The sequence below is a fragment of the Vicia villosa genome, linkage group LG6 (assembly GCF_029867415.1).
Source record: "Vicia villosa cultivar HV-30 ecotype Madison, WI linkage group LG6, Vvil1.0, whole genome shotgun sequence".
NCBI classification, from domain to species: domain Eukaryota; kingdom Viridiplantae; phylum Streptophyta; class Magnoliopsida; order Fabales; family Fabaceae; genus Vicia; species Vicia villosa.
Genome location: NC_081185.1, coordinates 151,507,210 through 151,513,535, shown reverse-complemented (window position 1 = coordinate 151,513,535; position 6,326 = coordinate 151,507,210). Strand labels below are relative to the sequence as shown.

The following is a 6,326-nucleotide window of genomic DNA, read 5'->3' as shown; positions in this document are numbered from 1 at the left end:
TGCATTCAATGGTTTTTGATGCGGTGTTGCAGTGTCCTTGCTGGTGTTTTTCTTTTCTTTCTGGTTTGATTTTGGTACTGCTGGTAGGGTTTGTGTCTGATGATTTGGGTTCCACTGTTCTTGTTGTTGTGTCCGGTGGCTTCTGTTTTTCTCAAAGGCTTGCTGTTAAGCCCATTGACAGGGGGCCAAGTTTGTGCGATTTTTTGTCTAGCAGTGCCGGGTCTGCATTTTTTTAGCATGAATGTTGTTGATATGTAGCTTTTTTGTGGTTTTTCGTGTGTGAGGCAATATGTTTTTCGAGTTTATTTGCTTCCTTAGACGGTCTGAGTTGTGGCTCAGTTTTGGCGGTAAAGGGGGCTGTTTTCTGCTCTTTATTTTTATAGTTTTGTGGTCCTTTTGTTCTGCTAGTGTACTGGTGGAGTGTACGCGTTTCTCAATTAACTTGTGCTCAAATTTAGTGTCTGTATATTAATTTTGCTGATTAAATAAAATTTAGAAAATAAATTGGATGATAAGAGTGATAGAAATATTGATTTTGGCAGTAGGTTGTGAATCTGCTTAGGCGTTGGATGAAGCCTCCTAGCCGTGCGAATTTTCTGTTTCTGTCATAGCTTATTTGACACTTGTTTTTTGTGGTTTTAATCTTCCTGGATGGATTGCAGACTTGTTGGTTTAGTCCCCTTTGTGTTTTATTTGTCAGTTGCTTAAGGCAAATAGTCCTTAAGGCCAATATTCATATCAATCTTTCAAACATTGCATTGCATTTAATTTTGTCTAGTACTGATTGTCTTATGGATCGGATGAAAGAATTGCACCCCCTTCTATTTTACCAATTTTCCAGATTGGATTTCCGAGTTGGTTGTGTTGTAAAAGTTTTCTTTCGGGCTAAAAAACAAAGCAGGTAGTGTTAGCATAACTAAAAATTGCCAACATTGGAGTTTCAACCATGATTAATATTCAATCCAACATTAACAACCGTTATACTATTTTTATGAAATATAATTAATTGCTGAGATAGACATAAACATAAAACTAGGTAGGGAATGATAAAATAAACTATTAGGTGTTAACTGTATTGTTTATAAACAAAGTATCATATTTTGTAAAATACAATTATAATAACAAGAGGCCCATTAGCTCAGTTGGTTAGAGCGTCGTGCTAATAACGCGAAGGTCGCAGGTTCGAGACCTGCATGGGCCATATAATTTTTATTAATCATTTTTTATACACGATTTTATCGATCTTTTGATTTGATTACTATATTTTCTTTTTGTGATTTGATTACTATATTTTCTTTTTAAAAATATATTTATTATAGCAAATGACTCATTAAAGTTGAATTGGTCATTATATTTTTACGATGTCATCAACGGTGTCCAAAACCGAGGGTCCGCCTATACGTTAGTAATTGTCCTTAAGTCCTTGCTATCAACCTTGAAGCGATGAGTGTCAATGACATTTGTGGTGGCATTAAGTATGAGTACGCACATTTAATGCTCTTTGTGCAAACAAATCCTTATTGCGGCGATGTGCCTCACACATGTAGGGTAGGAAGGCGGCGCGCCTTGGAGCTCAAGTGCAGTTATTATCTTAAGAATTCATTTGAGCCATTGGATGTGGTATTTAATCTTCTGATGAGTTATGATAGTTGAACTTGGTGCTCTTTTTGCCTATAATTCGAGATCTATGAATTCAATTTCTCTTTCCGACTTCTTTTTCATTTCGTGAGTGCAATTTGAGAGAACTTCGTTAGTTGGTCACTTTGTTGTTGCTAAGACTTCTGGAATTCAAATTGCTTCACTTGAACTATATTGGATTTTCACTCGAGTTCTTCGACATTAAAGCTCAAGGTATTCGTTTTTTCTTCATTTGTTAGTTTTTGAGTTTTCAATCATATTTGATAATTGAGACCTTAGTGATTGTGATTCTAGTATTGGAGTTGCAGTAGCCATTTTTTTGTCTTTGAACTGTAAAGCAGGCATGGTGAATAAGGCGTCACTACGAACTCTAGAATTGCTAGGGACTTTTCATGTGTTGATGATGAAGTCCTAGGAATACGATCTTTCTATGCCTACGAAGATATAAAGGAAATTTCCTTTCAGAATGCGAGACCATCTTCAGATTGGCAGGTGACAGTTCCCGAAAGCGACAAACGTGTTTGTAGTGGATTCAATATGTGTGGACTACCATTGTAAGGATTTTCGTTCTCTCAGACAGAGATCACTCTTCCTATCAATGAATTTGAAGTTCAAGTTCTTAATCATCTAAAAATCGCGACAAAGGCATTGGTTAATTTATCCATCATTGTCATCCTTGTGTATTATTTGACAACCTCTTTGTTATCAAATTCAGTAATCATGGGATAATCTATGTTTGTCTCATGAGAAACAAATATAGAATTCAACGTCTTGATACTTTTACATCTTTGAGGGTTTAACTTAAACATTTCCCATAATTTTCGTTTTCGCCATGTTATTGTAGTTGGAGATTTGACTGAAGCAGATATTCACACAATCATGGTAGCTTTCCTTATTGATGAGTTTCATTTTATCAAACAAGGTTGAAATAAGCCTTAACTTAGGTATATTTCTATGCTTTCCTTTAGTCAACAACTAAATACTATTCAGACACAAGATGAGTGAGACTTGCATCAATTTCCTTTACTAGGAACCACGTATTACTTCTATGTTCCCAACTTATATGACCTACAAATTCTTTTTTTCAAACAATGAACCCTTTAATTAACTTGAAGATGACATTGAAGTTGAGCTTAAATATGATGTAAAAAATTATGAGTACTTCAATATGGTGTTTTTCAGTAAGTGGGCTTGGAATATTCTTGTTGAACAGAACTCACCATGGTCGTCTATTTTGTCCTTTAAACATGGAGGATCAGCTGCTAGATACCTCTTAGTCAATCAATAATAGAAAATACTCCTTATGGTGGAGAGATCTTAGGAAAATAATGGCTAGTTGGACGCATGATGAGAATTAGTTTAGCAATAGTATCTCTTGCAAACTTGGATTTGATTCATAAATTATTTCTGGAGGTTCATATGGATTGGCTCCCAACCCCTTAAAGTGTTGTTTCCTATTGTGTTTGATTTTGTTCAGGATCTTAGGCTCAAAGTTGGTGATGCAGGTATGTGGTCCTCTGTTTGTAAATCAAAGATCGAATGAAGCTTAGGTGTAAAGTATCGCAAGTACTTCAATATGGCGCTTTTGAGTAAGTGGGCTAGGAAGATTCTTGTTGAATAGAACTCACATTGGCCATCTATTTTGTCCTTTAATTATGGATACATTAAGGGTCAGTTGCTTGATTCCTCTTAGTCAAACAACAATAGAAAAACTTTCTAATGGTGGAGAGATCTTAGAGAAATAATGGCTAGTTGGGGGCATGATAAAAATTGGTTTGGAAATAGTATCTCTTGCAAACTTGGATTTGGTTCGTACATTGATTTCTATAGGTTCATATGGATTGACTCAACCCCTTAAAGTGTTGTTTCCTATTATGTTTGATTTTGTTCAGGATCTTAGGCTCAAAATTGGAATCTTGGGATCAACTTCTCTAAAATTTTTGTTGCGGCCACAATTGAATGGGAAGAGCTTCACATCATCCTCATTAGTTTTCTTCATATCCCTCATTTAACAAACTCATTTATTTGGTGGTGTGATGCATCTGGTTTATTTTATTATGGAGGCTAACTTAAAGTTGGCTACCATTTTTTTGTTATGATCTCATTTAGATGTTGATTTATCTTATGCTCTTAAATCGATTTAGATTTCCCGCGTCCCAAGAAACATTCAACTCTTTGTTTGGAGACTCCTTTTGTGTTGACTTCCAACAAAAGATGAATTGGCCAAAAGAGGGATTCTAAATGGTGTGCTCAACCTAGTTTATCTTCTTTGCTTGGGTCCTGTTGAATCTCAATTGCATTTATTCCTTCTTTTCCAAGTAGATTCACGCGTCTGGATTATTATGATGAAATGGATCATTCTGGGTCAAATGGCTACATGTGTTGGGTTGCTGGCTCATATGAAGGTCTTTAGAAATCATTTGAAATGCAAAATTAAGAAAATAAATGTGTCTTCTATTTTGGTTATTAGTTGTTTGGTCCATTTGGTTGATTATAAATGACACCCATTTTTAAGAGAGTTCATAAATGTGTGTATGAAATTGTGACATTAGCTAAGAGTTTATCATGGAATTGATTTGTAGATTAAATCCTCTAATTGTTTTTCTTAGTTTTTACATTTTGTGAAAAAAATTAAAATAACCATGTTTAAAAATAAAAATACCAAAAAACCACATTTTGAAACAAATTACTTAGGTAACCAGGTTTGGGGAGAGCCCTACACATAAGCACCACTCCTCAAGGCTCCAAAGCAATATTTTTTAATGAATGTGCCACCTCAGGCGTTGTCAATGTTGTAGCCAAAATTAGGGTTTCCCCTTTGTGGCGCTTATGTACACATTTTGTACATAGGAGCCATATGGGGTGGCTCTTATGTGTTAGGGTATTTTCTATAAATATATTCTTAATCCCCCTTCATTTTTCACACCTTTTCTCCAAGTCTCCAAGCAAGGTGTATGTCTTGTAAATGGGAGATAAAAGTGATTAGACATCTCGGTGCGCATACGAACATGCTGCTATGACATGGGAGCAAAGCATTTGAAAGGCTTGAAACTTTTCGCAGTCACACCACCCTTCTTATAGAAGAACCCTGTATTCTTGACACTGAAGGTGCAGTTGAATCGGTCGAAAGACATAATATTGGGGCTGTTGGCTTTGGCAGATTATTCTTTCATAAATTTTACGCAGCTTTCGCTGAATAGTAAAACTAAGTGTTACCTTATGATACAGTTTGGTAACCACTTATTTCCAGATTCGACAGGTAACACTGTCAATTTTTTTTATTTAAGTTTGTTTGACAACATAAATAAAATTAGAAAGTATAGCTGGGGGTCCTCTATTTTGGCCATGTTGTATCAATCTCTCTGTAAGAACGCAAAAACGATACTTGCACATTCTATGGATGCGCGTTCTTGCTCTAAGTATGGGGTTGATGGAGAATGCCCACACTAGCCCCTGCGAACGACGGAAACTACATGTTTCCTTATGCAACAAAGTAAGTTTATAACTCTATTTCAAGTTTTGACTATCTTATAAAAAAATTGGAAATAACATGTTCCCTCCTTTTTTGTTTAAGGTTTTGTGGTACAAAGTTGGATTACAGCAAGAACCCAAGGGAGAAGATCTTGCTGTATAGACAAATTTTAGATCACCTACGATCATATGATGTATTACCACTGAATTTTCTACGAGTCATATTTATATTATAAACCATCTTCCAAATAATATATTGTATTCTTTTTCCTATGCAGTTTTATTGGAGACCATATATGGGTCTCCAACATGAGTCAAACCCTGATGAAGAATCCGTTTGGACTGCGCCAACGCCTATCATAAGGTTCAACATTGTGGAGATGCACCAGACTGACCGTGTGAAACTCTAGTTTAGCATGCGTCAAGAGATCCCGACTCCACCAAAGTGTTTGGGCGAATGGCATCACAAAAGAGTGAATCAACAATGAGATGTCCAAGATTGGAAAAATTTCACACCCAAATTTTGTCAGATGTGGAAGGAACGTCGCCGCCATGTTCTCAAGTTCCCCGTTGCCCCATTTCCAATGTATCCAAAGAATACATGAGTTGGTATAGATCGATTATAACCCCCGAAATGCTTGTGTCTGACCCGTACTACTTGCACGACCCCCGCCAATAAATATACAACCACCAACCACCGCAACAACCACAACAAAGTCAACAACACCAACAAAGCCTACAAAGCCAATACCAAACTCAATACGAATACCCTTACCAAGCAGATTATCAAACTCCGTACCGATAAAAATCATATGGCTTCAACCAACAACTACTAAGTCAATACTTCCAACACTACGCGCGCGAGCCCCTCCACATCCCATCCTAGCCCCGACATGGGTTCAGATGATGAATACGACCCAAACAACCAAATAATCTTGCAATCGTCACTTTACCGTAGTAGCCAACAACCACCATATGGCTACAGCACACCCCAACCAACAATGTCTTTTTACCAAGGCAATTCAAGTGCGGGGTACTACCAACCATATATGGATATCCCACCACCCCCACACCACCAAGACAAAACTTTGGGGCCATGGGGAATCGACTATTTGACAGTAGGATCGAAGAGCACATGGACAACGAGCGCATGGATGGGCTATTCCAAGGCCCACCTACCTAAACACAATAAGAACCTCAAAGGGGTAGGGATCGAC

General features: G+C 37.0%; 1 non-coding gene across 1 annotated transcript; it reads left to right on the top strand.

The window, feature by feature from the left end:
- The first annotated feature begins 1,127 nt into the window (after positions 1 to 1,127).
- Positions 1,128 to 1,201, top strand: TRNAI-AAU (transfer RNA isoleucine (anticodon AAU)). The gene has a single exon. It is a non-coding gene; the product is annotated as a tRNA-Ile (tRNA).
- Positions 1,202 to 6,326: the final 5,125 nt, after the last annotated feature.